This window comes from Tachysurus vachellii, chromosome 16, assembly GCF_030014155.1.
Source record: "Tachysurus vachellii isolate PV-2020 chromosome 16, HZAU_Pvac_v1, whole genome shotgun sequence".
NCBI classification, from domain to species: domain Eukaryota; kingdom Metazoa; phylum Chordata; class Actinopteri; order Siluriformes; family Bagridae; genus Tachysurus; species Tachysurus vachellii.
In genome coordinates, this window is record NC_083475.1 from 4470848 (window position 1) to 4485701 (window position 14854).

The 14854-nt window shown below is 37.9% G+C and overlaps 1 long non-coding RNA gene across 2 annotated transcripts; it reads right to left on the minus strand.

Annotated features, from left to right (window-relative positions):
* Positions 1-242: 242 nt before the first annotated feature.
* LOC132858966 (uncharacterized) lies at positions 243-14852 on the minus strand. 2 transcript variants are annotated; one of them, XR_009649676.1, is made up of 12 exons: positions 14794-14852; positions 13386-13525; positions 12958-13090; positions 12691-12765; positions 12511-12603; positions 12007-12174; positions 8236-8305; positions 4690-4890; positions 3646-4587; positions 3497-3563; positions 1806-1974; positions 243-729 (listed from the first exon to the last, which is right to left on the minus strand). It is a non-coding gene; the product is annotated as an uncharacterized LOC132858966 (long non-coding RNA). The 2 variants fall into 2 exon arrangements; XR_009649677.1 differs by lacking the exon at positions 8236-8305.
* Between the last annotated feature and the right edge of the window lie 2 nt (positions 14853-14854).

The following is a 14854-nucleotide window of genomic DNA, read 5'->3' on the forward strand; positions in this document are numbered from 1 at the left end:
AAAATTAACTGAAATTTACAATAACTTACTGGCAACTTTGTTTGCAAATAATACTACACAGTTAATTAATAAAAAACACAGCACACTGCCTTATATACATGTATATATGCTGTACATTTTTTACAGCTGTAACTAAAATTAAAGTCGAAATGTTTATGAATGAAAGTGAAATTACAAGAGCAACAATGAACTTACATGTACTGCTATTCATTTTACAGTAAATTAGAGCATTTGATGTGGAATTCAATTCACTATTTGTTTGCTGTAAGTTAAAGCATTTTTGTCAAATAAAACTCACAAAAACAGGTTCACTAAGATAAATTTATTGTAATGGCTATTTAACATAACCAGATTCCAAAATGTATTTGGTGAAACAATTTAAAAAAAAAAAAAAAAGAGAGATTGCACATTGTAAGGCTTTAGCCTTGGAAAAAACCTCAGAGAACAGCAGCACTTAAATATTAACTATGCAGTGCACACATTCCTAAAGTGATTGTTCTGAAGTCATTAACTAAAGAAATGGTCTGAACTGTGCCTTCCTTAAAGGCAAGAATATGAACTTGGAAATCCGAGTCTAATTCTATTGGAATACTTTAAATGACAAGCCATTTAAAGTCCATTAGTTTACACAACAGTGTGCATACATGTGGGTTCATTCCATGCATTTTCTTGTCTCGCTTTCCAGCAGCAACTTTTGATCCAGTTTCTGGGTTGATGCCCACAAGTCCTCTGTGGAAAAGAAAAAAAACACACACACACACACCATCTAATTATCAAAAACATTATACACTTAAAAATAAAATTCAAAATTAGTCAGACAATTCAAATTACATTTAATTTCAATGAAGAGTTAGGGTCATATTTAATTTGATCAGAAATTAATGTAAAAATATTTAGCCTTCCATGTTTACAATAAACAAAATGTACAAATTATATACAGATTTAAAATCGCATTTCTAAAAATTTGGCTATAGAACATGTAAATCATTGCACACTGCAATCCACTGCATCTAGTGCATTGTCTACAGGAAGACTGCAGTGATTATACAGCTGTTAAATGATCTCCTTAAGAGATTTAAGATAAGGTAGTTGTACTGTATTGGAAGTGCAACCACATTTTGTAAAATGCAATAAAATCAAGAATCTGTGATGTCAATACTCTTTCAACTTTAACTGGGGGGAAAAAAAAGTACAAAGAAAATATTTCCAACTTATTTGTATTTAATAAATAAACAAGTTTAGATATTGATGGCTGCAACACGCTCCAAAAAAGTTGGGACAACATGGGACATTATAGAATTGCTATTCTTTTTAATTATCTTTCACTGTTATTTTAGTCATTATAATAATTTCTTTTATTTTTTATACGGTTTTTGCATTGTTTGTAGTATTTGAATGATTTGCATATTTATAATAGATTATTTGCTACAGTTGTGCTATACTTAACTGCTATACTCTTGGCATTCTACTCTTGCTAATAGAATCCAGGTGATTATTCTTAAATAGTCTACAACGAAAAAAGAGTGAATGTTTGCTGGAATGGAAGTACTGAAGAAAAGCAACTTGAAGCATCTGCTTGTGCTCGTCTAGTTTTTAATCCTGATGCACCTTGCACTTTTTAGTAACATGCAGTGAATAAAATAATTCTCTATTCAGTATGTGGTTAGCAATTTTTTGTTGTTCATTTGAAAACTTTTCCATAAAATATCTAATTCTGATAAACTATCCTAAATTGAAAACCTAAAAAAAACGTACGAAAGTAACAATAAATATTGAATAAGATTTTATGCTCTGAATTTAAATACCTCTGAATAAATTCCAGCGTGCATGCAGCGTCATCCTGATAAGCAAGATTTAAGTTGTAATAGGTCGCAAACAATGCTGCCAGGCCCTCAACAAATGCCTCTGAAAATGGGCCCAGGACAACTTCCCTCTCGACAGACAACATCCATTTGCTTGGGGTCATGGATTCACCTATAAAAAATAAAATAAGAATATGGCAGGGCATAATTTAATAAGTGTTGTATAGCTCATGTTAAAGGGATAGTCTGAAAAGAATGAAATGAAGTGAAAATTACCATGATTTACTCACGCTATCCTAGGAGTAAATTACTTTCTTCTTTCAGACAAATACAATCGGAGTTACATAAAAAAAAAAAAAAAGTCCTAGCTCTTCTCAGCTTTATTATGGTAGTGAATGACAGGCAAGATTTTGAAGCCCAAAAAGTGCATCCATCGATCATAAAAGTACTCCACATGGCTCAGGCCTTCTGAAGTGAAGCGATGCATTTGTTTAAGAAAAATATCCGTATTTAAAACCATATAAATTAAAATATCTACTTTTCAGCATATTTATGGCGAAAGAGTGAACTCCGACCTGACGTAACGAAGAACATGGAAGCGCAGAGGATAGAGCAAAAAACAACAAAAAAACTCAAATTAGAAGTCTAAAACAAGAATTTTTAAAGACAAATTTCTGAGGATATTGATATAAGAGAAGACCTTGAGTTTGTTACACAGCCCTATTTGTTACGAGAGGCGTTAAATCATACACTACTCCTACGTCATACATCATGTAGGGAGTTACTTTCTTTTGGCATAAGTCGACTAGTTCAACAATGTATATTTTTCTTACAATCACATCGCTTCGCTTCAGAGGGTCTTTATTTACCCCCTGGAATTACTTTTTACTGGATTACTTTTATGATGGATGATGCACTTTTTAGAGCTTTAAAATCTCATCATCAATTCACTGCCATTTTAAAGCTTGGAAGAGCCAGGACATTCTTTAAAACAACTGATTGTATTTGTCTGAAAGAAAAAAGTCATATACACCTGGGATGGCTTGTGGGTGAGTAAATCTGTCAGGACTCTGCCCGGACTTTGGCCATGTGCCTTTTTGTTTATGTTCTGTGTTCACGTGTCTGCCCCGACCTTGTCTTTTCCTCCCTGCCTCTGCACACCTGTCCCTCATGTGTCATGATAATTATTAGTACTATTTAGTTGAGCCACGTTGCCTTGTGCAGCGCGGAATCCTCTGTTGTCTTTTGTTGTTGTCCTGTCGTGAGTCCGTGTTCCTGTTCGGTGTTTTTTTTGTTAATAAATCCCCGTTTTTGTTACGCTATCCTGCACTTGGGTCCGTTTTTATCCCCGCGTCCATGACAAAATCATGATGTAATTTTAAATTTTTAGATAGACACTTTACACTATGGGATTTATACTGAAGACTAATGTTACTAATAAGGATTTTTGTTAAGGAGAGAGAATGGTTCAGAGACAACAACAACAAAAACAGGGCACAGAGAGAGCTAACTATGGAAGGAATATAGGAATGAGAATATAATTGTGAAATAGAATACAGGAACAGAGGTGGCAAAAATCAATTTTTAAAATGGCCATTAAAGTGAGAAGAAAAAAAAAACAGTACAGGACAAAGATGTACAAGAGCTAGAAAGCAAATAATTGATGGAGACAGACACAAAGTAAAGCAACAAACCTTGGATGATCAATGCGGGTGAATCCGGTAATCCCTCTCTTTCCATGTCGGCTGCAGTTGCTGCTGCCTAAGAAAAACAAAAATGAATTTTGCATTAAATATTTGCAATTAAATATTTAAGACATTAAAAATCTAAATGTTATACTTACATCAGCTTCAATTAGAAGTGATTCTGTTCTCTCTTTGAAATGGGCCATTAAGAGTTAAGATGCACAGGACCAGAGAATTTCCCTCTTGATACTTTGACAGAACAGCACACACCTCTTTGTTTGTTGGCTTTTCTTGAATAAATCTTAGAATCCTCTTTCCTTTCCCTTCAATGCTCTCCATGATTTTTTGTAGCAGTGAGATGTCAGTAAGCAATTGGAAATGTAAAAAGATCCCCTTCAGACAAAACAGGTAAGGCCATGAGTTCTTTAGTCCAGACAGTGGTGGAGTGGCGTTTATATCACGGCGCTGACGGTAATATGTGACCTCCATCAACTTGTGAAGTTCTCCTCTATTGGCTCCAGACATTTCTTCAGTAGAATGAAGCAGCACCATTTGCTTGCGCTTCTCTTCTAGAGTGTCATCATTTTCTCCTATGGTTATGGCTTATGGTTCTAACATGATGATCGTAGTCGTTCTTTTCTCCGACGAGCTAAAGTGTTGTGTCTGTTTACATGTTCAACACGGGTTTTAACTTGTAAGAGTAAAGAGGCATACCCACTACCTATTTTTGTTCCATCAGACAGAACATCAGCAAAGCTGTCCGGGTACTGCTTAACAATATTCTGCACTACAATCTGACACTGTGCCTTTGATGGGTTTACTTCATGTTTTTGCATGTTATCCACTAACATTCTTACTAGCTTCCTTCAATCAGCTGGTGATGGTCTTTTTTTATTTGCAATGGCCAGTTTAATTTCGGAAGGCATGACTTCCCAAATGTTTGAAATGTTTGATGACTTCCTTAAATGTTTCAGCCCAGGCGCAAGATGCTGAAAAGCAAGCAATAGAACGAGATGGTGTAGAACTCTCTGATCCTGGGCTTGATATATCCGAAAGAACTTGACGCGATTATCATTGGGGAGTCGAGCAGCTGAATTGTTCTAACACAAATAACCAAATTAAAAAAATATATATTAAATTTGAACATTAAACATTTTACAATATTTGACAAATGGACATTAGTCAAATCAAATAAAAAATACCTTCATTTTTCCATGCATTCAGTAGTTTGCGGCATTGTATAGGGCTGAGGAATTCCATGAGGTCTTCAACATACCGGAGGTCATCTTTTGTCTCAACACCAATAGCAGAAAGACCATGGATAAATTTTTGAAGCGTTTCATCAGAGAGACCAGGTAACGAAGAGGAGATGGCAAGTTTTATTTCCTCTAAATTAGACATACCTTAAAAAGATGGAAAAGAGTGTAACACAATCACAGACAAGCCACATGTGTTATACTCCTGGAGAGGGTAATAATCTAATAGATCCTCTTGAAGTACACAGACATGTCTTGGGTCCTCATCTGTTATGCAGTATACACCCAAATCCACCAACCGCACAGCACACCGTTTCTCAGACACAAAGTAAACCACAGAATTCTGGTGAACAAGAATTAGTTTAATTCTGCCAACCTCCAAACCCTCATCATTACTGGCCAAAAGAACAACCATGCCTTTCCTGTACTTTGTTCCTTTCAAAGTGATTTCAGTAGCTACTAATGTATTGCCTGGCTGAAAATCAAAATGATCAACTGATTCCCTGATCGCTTCGTTAAAAATCACAAGAATAAAATTCAGAGCCTTTTTCAACTTGCACAGAAAGCTGAAAGAGGTTTCCAGCACTTAAATAGGCTTGGAGAAGCTGGTGCCTTTCTGCAAGTGTTGCACATACATTTTTGAAGTGCACATACATTTTTGAAGTGCACTTTTCTAGCACATTGTTTAAAATAGGTATGTTTGCTATCAAACCGCATAGTCCATAAGCGAATGAGTGGTTTGTTTTATAAGCTGTGGGTAATGGCACAAGTAGTGATGTTTAGGCTTGAGAGGCTTAGAAGGGAAAGTCACATACCTAAAATGAATGTACTCATCAATGAGCACTTTCAGATAAGCAACCTGATCTGCCAGTATTGCTGGTGCACAAATTAGGTCTACAATTTGTCTGAGGAGTAGAACGAGCTGCCACCCTTCTGATTCTGGATCCTTAATTCGGTGTCCAACACTAACTGGTAAAAGTCTTAGAAGACACCAGGGGTCTCATTTATAAAGCGTGCGTACGCACAAAACGGGGCTGGAAACGTGCGTACGCCAGTTTTCGCGCAAAGGTTGTGATCTATAAAAAATAAACTTGACGGGAAAATGTGCGCACCTTTAAGCAAACTTTGAGCTGTGCGTACGCACATTCTGGAGACAAAGGGAATTGGCGACACAGATGGTGAGGTCGTGAACTGAAGTTAGATTGTAGAAAATACATGTGAGAAGAACGATTATAAGAATTAATTACATTTCATTTTCACTCCATTTCATACGCTATTTCCACATTATCATGAAGATTAAATCCAACAGTGTTATTTGTGCTGATTGTTTTAGGCTGTATACATCTAGTAAAATCCAAACATAATTCAAAATGTATTAAAAATAAAATAATAATAATCAGCGCTACTCCGTCCAGGGTATATCCTGCCTTGATGCCCAATGACGCCTGAGGATAGGCACAGGCTCCCCGTGACCCGAGTAGTTCGGATAAGCGGTAGAAGATGAATGAATGAATGAATGAATAATCAGCGCTGCCTTACAGTCACATTGTCCACAACGGGAGCGCAGGAGAAGATGGCGCGACTACATGTGATACAGAATAGCATGAAATACCCTTTTATTAGAGAACTGCAGAGCGAAGTGTAAAAACGAAATATTTTCCTTAATGTACATATAGCTATCATAAAATGCCAAAGTCTGCAAATACAGTCATGAAGCACAATCGCTACTCATCATCGGTCCTACGGTGTTCATTACAAAACCGTCATGAAGAAGCATGTGTTCACTATAACATTTTCGTCTGAAATTTTCGCCCACAAATTAATTCTGTGATTTTGTCAAGGTATTAACGATCAGTCTAATTGCTAGAAACATATAAATCCTCCGGTGACCCGGGTATGTAATGCTTCCTGATGGCACTGCTGGCACTGTTGGAGGATTACGCCAATGGCAGAACAAGGAGAGAACGAGTTTTCAGGGACCATGATGATTTCCTGGCTAATAAGCCGATTTAGATTCCCTAGAGCTGTGCTCTTAGATCTATGTGTTGAATTGGGTCCAGTATTAGAGAGGGCAACACGCCGGAACCATGCCATCCCAGTCCAAATACAAGTCCTCACCACTCTGGGGTTCTTGGCAACCGGCTGTTTCCAGCGGGAATTGGCAGACAGGTAAATTATTTATATAAAAAAAAAATATAAGTAATCCTCAACTTTGTCTCTAAGACCTTTTTGTATATGAAATAATTCTATTGGAATCTATCATCTCACCCTATAGGTCTGGTATATCACAGCCGTCCCTGAGTGCCATAATATCTGTCGTTTTGAATGGTATACTTAATATGGGTAGTCGATACATCAGGTTCCCCTACACTGTGCGAGAACAAGCCAAAATTAAAATGCAATTTGCAGCAATGTCTGGTTTCCCAAATGTAATCGGCGCAATTGACTGTGCTCATGTTGCTATAAGTTCACCTCTGAAAATGAATTTGCTTATGTTAATAGAAAGCATGTGCATTCTATTAATGTGCAAATCATATGTGACTCCAACATGACCCTCACAAACATTGTGGCACGCTGGCCTGGTTCAACATATGATTCCTTTATCTTGACACATAGCAGTGTAGGGAACAGACTAAATGCAGGCGCAGTACATGATGGCTGGCTTCTTGGTGAGTTTAACAATATTAAAAAGTAGAAACTGTAACAATTTTGTTTTTAATATAATTATAACAATGTTGCTTTTAATATAATTATAACCTGCAGTAGACAGTGGCTACCCCCTGAGACTGGTTCCTCACCCCATTTTTAAACCCGCAGAGCGCAGAGGAAACTCGTTATAAAGAGGTCCACTCTCGTGCCCGCGCAGTGATTTGCATTGACTATTTATCGTTAAAAATGGACGTGTACAGGGCGGGATTTCATGTACGCACATCTGCGGGTGATCTGTGATTTATAAAGGGAACATTGCTTAGAGGAGTGCGTACGTACGGTTTTATAAATCGGAATTTTTTTTGGCGTACGCCATTTTTGGCTTTTGGGCGTACGTAAACTTTTAGTAGGGATCCTACGCACAGTTTTATAAATGAGACCCCAGTTCTGAACAGCTTGACCACAAAGCTTCTCACCCCCCAAGTTAACCTCAGCTGGTTTATTGGCAGCATCATTTCCTGTGTACTTAAACTGTTTAATATAGCAATTAAGCTCTGTGAAAGTAAAGAATTTTTCTTGATTTACCAAGTAATCAATGTACAACTTAAGATCAGATGCCACAACACCCTCAAAGAGGTCATGTCCAAGGCAGGGGGCAAGCCAGGCTGACAAACAAGAAAAGAATTCAGCTGATTAAAAGGAGAGATAAATTTGACTCCATCAACTACATTATCGCCTAAGGTAGCAAGTTCCTGAATGTTTCTATGGTAAGACTTCACAGTTCGCTTCATAGCAGGTTCTAAAGGTGTGGCGTGGAATGAGTCTCTCTCAATGGTGCAATACCTGCAGAAATGTAGGCTTCAGCTAAAGTTCTCGACAAAACCACCAATCATGTCGGATCCCAGGTTGTCACCTACGATGGAACACAAAGAAGCTTTCAAAGTTTTGCCATCATTCACCACAACACCATTCTCCTCAAGATCTTTGAGATCTTCAATTAGTGATCTAAAAACATGAGCTGGTCCAAAGTACTTAAAATCTTGCTCATTACACAAAAGAGCAAGTTGCATGTGGTCTACTGTATGTTTGACCTGTTGTGAGGTAAAATATCAGACAAGGTGAGATAAACTGCCAGTAATTTGTGTTTTTTTCTAGCTGAGCCTAAAGGATTTACAGTACCACCTCAAATGAATCCTGGTAAATGATCAAACCCAGAGATGATGGATCATTTTGAAAGAGAGAATTTTCAGAAAAATTCTTACCATCCTTTACATCCCAAAACAGATCATTTTCAGCTGTTTGCGAGTGCATCTGTTCATATTGATCCCTCACAGACTGGCACTGAAACAGAGCACTGATGGTCTGTTTAACTGGGACATATTGAGCAAAGCACTCTTTCCCATTTCTTTCATTGACTCCTAAAAAAATAGGGACTGGCTCAACATAGTGGAAATCTTGCTTGAAAGTAGTCTTTCTCCTCTGTGCTGTACTTAGAACTCCACTATTACAAGCTGTCAGCAAATCCTCGCTAGACAACTGATCAATCACATCATTAATCCTTTCTTCTGGTAATTCAAGCAAAGCAAGCTTTTCTCTCAGTTTGCTAAGAAAATATGACTACCCAATGTCATGGATGTTTTGAAATTCTTCAACAATGCCTTGAATGGTAGACTCAGGCAATAGCAATTTAGCTTGCAGTTTCAGATAGAAGAGGGTTAAATTTCTTAGAAAAAGAGCTTCATCCACAACTTCAGAAAGATTTTGCTCTGCAACTTCTGATCTCTCACTCTCAGACACGACATCTGAAACTGGGGTTTCCATGGTCATAGCAGGCTCTATCAGATGGTTTACAGAGCGGATCTCCAGACCTTACTGAATATGGCTCTTTAAATGAGACAAAAGCTGTGTTAGGGTCCCACATTGAACTTCACAAATGTCTACACGGCATTTAAATGTTTTATCACACATCTGTGCCTGATGCTCTTTAGCAGCAGACTGATGATGTTCCCTGTGATTTCTGTATATGTGGGACTTCAGTGAAGAAAACCTGGGCAATCAGGTACAGCACATCTAAAATCTGATTTAGGCACATTTCTATGCAATTTCACATGCTGCACAAAACTCAGGATTGTACTGCTCTCATTATTACAAAAGTGACAGATAAACATTTTCAACTAAATATAACCAAATATAAACTTCACAAGCTAATAAATGCACAGCAATAAAGCATGTGCACTGCAAACTAACATTAATGGCTTGGCAGTCAAGTTAAACACTATTTAACTGCATAAAACCTACACAATCAAGTTAAAAGCTTAAAACGTTTAAAAGCTTACATGTCTACTACCAACAACAATGTAAAAGAATGTTATACCGAGCAGTTATCAATAATCTTATAGTAAAATGACAGCATGGCCACACTTTAATGGTGAAGAAAATATAGACAGCTAATCGTTAATCTGTGACGACTCATCAAGCAAATTCATCATAAAATTGGACAAATAATCTAGATTATCCATTTTGCAACGTGGATGTAAAATGATTCCATATTGTAGCTGTAACACACCTCGACTCGCTCTCATTAGAGATCCTCCTCCTCCTCCGGTAACCGTAGAGCACGAGGTGCGCGCGAAAATTGAGTGCTAGTTACTATGCAAGTGCGTAGAAAGTCCCAACTTCTTTTTTGGTGTTTATTGGGGGTTGGCAACCTAGCTTATTGGTGCATTATCACCACCAACTGGAATGGAATATGGATCAAGTTGTTTGCTTTTATAATTTATACAAATATAAATAAACATAAAAACCAAGCAATGGAAAGTCCCAACTCCCAAGATGTCCACTGAAGATGACGAAAACTTTTGCAACTGTTTTTTTCTTCTTCTTAAAAAAGGATTTACTGCAGAAGTCATAGGAACATGCAATAACAGTGATCTACCTTAAAAAAAAAAAAAAAAAACACAGTATCTTATTGGACCTCTAAAATTCACAGCAATTATGCATGCTCCCACATGGCAAAATACAGTAATGCTAAAAAACAGTAGTCTATTGTCAAAACTACAGCAATTTTTAACAGTGTAGGCTATATACATCTAGTAATTCAAAATGTATTCAAAAAATAATAATAATAATCAGCACTGCCTTGCAGTCACATTGTCCACAACGGGCTGGTTTCTTGGTGAGTTTAACAATATTAAAAAGTTGAAACTGTAACAATTTTGTTTTTAATATAATTATAACAATGTTGCTTTTGATATAACTATAACCTGCAGGCAACAGTGGCTACCCCCTGAGACGCTGGCTCCTCACCCCATTTTTAAACCCGCAGAGTGCAGAGGAAACTCATTATAACGAGGTCCACTCTCGTGCCCGCGCAGTTGTGGAGCGTGCCATTGGCATCCTGAGGTGCAGATGGCGTGCTCTGGATGCCTCGGGTGGCAGACTTTTATACCATCCAGCAAAAGTGTGCAAGATTGTCAGGGCGTGTGGTGTTTTGCACAATATAGCACTGAGGAACGGTATTCCTCTCCCTCTACCCCAGCATTACGACCTCGAGCCACTGGCACCCAACTACCTGCCATTGAACACATTCACCACAGCAGATGTCTGCGCAGAGCTCACAACATTATCAAGGACTCTTCACATCCCAGTCATAAACTGTTTAACCTCCTTCCATCAGGAAGGACATACAGGAACTTGCGCACCAGAACCAGCAGGTTCAGGGACAGCTTTTTTCCATCCACCATCGCACTACTGAACTCTACACTACACCACTAGATCACTACAAAACAAACACAAAACAAAACACTGTATATAACCTCTGTACCATACAGGTACATATTACATAGTTTATCTTTTTTTTTTTACTCCTCATTACATCTGCACTATTTTTTATCTGTATGTATCTTTATATTGTTACTGTACATTCTGCCCAACATTTCACATTCATCTATGTGTATATAACATGTATATGTATATAGTAGATTGTTTATTCATCTCGCTAACGCCTTAAATGCCATAATCTTGTAATCTTGTATCCTTTCACTCTGTAATATTTATTACTGTATACGCTTTCATGTATACCACCTGCTGTAAATATGCTATATATTTATCTGCCCTTTTGCACGAATGCTACTGTACATTTTGCACTTTTGGTAGATGCCAAACTGCATTTCGTTGCTGTGTACCTGTACAATGCAATGACAATAAAGTTGTATCTATCGATCCGTCTAACTTATCAAACAGCAGGAACATGAAGAGCCCTCACACACACATGGTCACGTATGTTTTAAAGTGTAAATATTTGTTCCTAAATATCCATGTTTAAAATGCCCAGAGTTACTGTATTTACATCTCTGACCCACAACTGACACACATGACTTACCTTTAGTAACTGACTGCACTCACTTAAAGCTTTCCTAAAGTCTTCACAATGTAACTTCTGTTTAACGTGAGCCTCCCGCTCTTGCTCACACTCCCAAAACACATTACATTATCTACAGTGGGTCACTTTCAGCAAACTAAATTAGATGATGTAGCTGGTGGTGCCACTTATCATGCAGCATGAATGTCAAGTGTCCTCATATTATTGCTAAAGACAAGGATGTTCTCTCTTACCCTCCTTATGTCTTCAGACGTCCTGCATGTCTCATCAAGCTTCTCCGTCACCTCCACTGTACCTTGCAGCATGGTCACCAGGGACATCAGGTCAGAGTTCTTGTTCTCCAGTTCAGCAATGGTCATCACAGCCTTCTCGTATTTGCTTTCAGCTTCATCCAGAGAGGCCTGGAAGATTTTTTTATTGTTTAATACTTAAACCCAAATCTCTCATGGTTCCATGCTTTACTATATTAGATGTCCTTTGAATTGTAACATGATTCATAGTCATAGTCATAGCTGATTGCATAAAAAGGCCTGTGTTTAATTCTGACTCTCTCACATCTCTCTACCATTAGGTCTGGAAAGTCTTGAGTTTTGGATTTGAGCCTCAGGTATTTATGTAAAAGATTAGTATATATAATTTAAGGTTTACCTCAAATGAACTCTTCTGGGTCACATTTATTTTTCCTTGTAAAGGTCGCAGATCTTTAAAAGGTATCTATAAAGGATGACAGATCTTACCTGCATTAACTCCTCATTCTGCTTTAACAACTTCTTTAACACCTCATTTTGTGACATGAGCATACGGTCAACCTCTGGCACACTTCACTTCACCTGAAAGGAAGTAACTTCAGAGTAACTACTGTGAATTTAAAAAAAGACATGGATTTAAGCCTTAAACAAAATATACACAAATCTTACCTTCAGTAAAATGTCCTTCATCTCACTGCACTCGGAATGCAGGATCCTCAGCTGCTGTTTTGCTCCATCACGTTCCTAAAACACAGCCATGGACAAAAATAACAGATAAATGTTCACATCTACAATGTGTTAACTCTATTCAAAATTAACACTAGCATCTTAAACTAAATGTTTGTTTATTTTATTAAACTACATATAACCTGTGGAGTAACTCATCGTGACCTTATGATCTATTATTTCTAAAGGAACTTATTCTTATCTCTTTACACGTTATCCGGGATACTGCGAGCTCTCTGTCCAACTCCTGCACTGAGTCTTCTAGAGTTTCCACATCAGACCTCAGATTGGAGTTCTCGTCTTCCACTTGGATTATGTACACCATCGCTTCCTCATATTTCAACTAGCGTTAATGAATGTAGAATTAGTGATTTTAATGTGACTGTAGCTGAAAAAATCAAAGTGTGTTAAATAAATAAACAAAATGTTTGTAATGTATAAAGTATAAATATAATGATCATGTATTGCACTGAATATAGTGTGTGAGGAAATACAACTGGTCATTAAGCTACAACATCCATATACACAGTATATATTTATATTTTCCTCACAGAAACAACACATGCTCATCATATTTCTAGCTACTGAATATGAGCTTCTTTTCTCAATATCTGTACGGTGAGTTTCTTCTAACACACCTTGTTGTTTCTCTCACACTCTCTGTGTGTCTCACAGAGCAGTTCCTCCAGCTCCCTCACTCGCTCCTCCAGGTTGGAGCTCTCTCTGTCCACAGGAGCACTGGACACGTCGTCTTCTCCTCATCTTCACTCAGGCAATCCTGAAATACACCATGTGAATGGGACTGTCTTTTACACTCACATTCAGACATGTTGAGGACTGACAGAGAATTCAGGGAGACTGAACAGTACTAAAGAACAATGAACAAACACACAAACACTTTTGGAGACTATCCTGAGATTTACTGAGGACTGGTGTGAAAGATAAAAAAAAAGGGATCCAGAGAATATTTAAACACAACGTGACAGAAAACTCTCGTCTCTTAAGAGTCGATTCTTTGTAGTGAACGTGAAGAGCCGACTCCCGTCGGGAGAGTCGAATCTTCAGCCGTACAGACCGTTCAATCCACGTAGCGGAGGCAGGACTTTATTTTGATGGGCACACCATGCGGCCAATCACATGGTAGAGCCGACTAGGATCATACCATTATGTGAAAGAAGGAAGGGTGAAGCGTGTGTAGTGGTACAGGCCAGGTACATACATTAGAGCAGAGGTATTCAACTAAAATTTAAAGAGGTCCAGTAAGAGAAAATTTCTTGACGCAAAGGTCCGGAAGATCATAATGTCTAATTAGTTAGTGTGATATATATATTTACGTAGCCTAGTAGTTGTAGCAACATCTGCAGGCAATCAATACCTGACTGTCAAATCAAATAAATTCAGTACAATTCAGTATTGGACAGCTTCTGGGTCCGGACCCGGACCGCGGTCCGCCGGTTAGTGGCCTATGCAGTAGAGAGACATATAGAGACAAACAAGAAACTCCTGCAGCTCCAGCTGCAAACAACAGGGGGCGCAGTGGAAGTGCTGCAGTCTGACAGCAAATGAAAGTCATTAAATGTCTGATTTGTATCGCTGAACTCGGGTTAAACAGCTGGTCAGTTAAGGGCAGATGTTGTGAAATTCATTGTGTTTACCTGAAAAACAGTAAAACTCCAGTCATAAGGTGAGGAGACATTTTAGTGAACAAGGTTAACTAGTGTAAACTACAGAACATATCACACCTTTAAATGATCACCAAAACAAACCCTGAAGTGACAAAACATATCAACAATCTGTGGGAATGGGTCTGAAATTGATGTAGTGGGCTGGGAAGCAGTGAAAAGACATTTTAAGGCCATATGGATATCATTAAAATATATACTTACACTTCCAGTCCAAAGGTTTTACACTAACAGACAAATATCTCAATCACTCTAATCACTCATCACACTTCATAATAACAAGCTCAGACTAATCTACATGTATATTAACTTGTTCATAGAATCTTACAGTATTACACCACTTTTTTCTTGCACTTTTACTCACCTTTGCGTTAGTCAATCCGTTTCCTACGTTCACCAAAAGAGCCGGTTCAAAGAGTCGACTC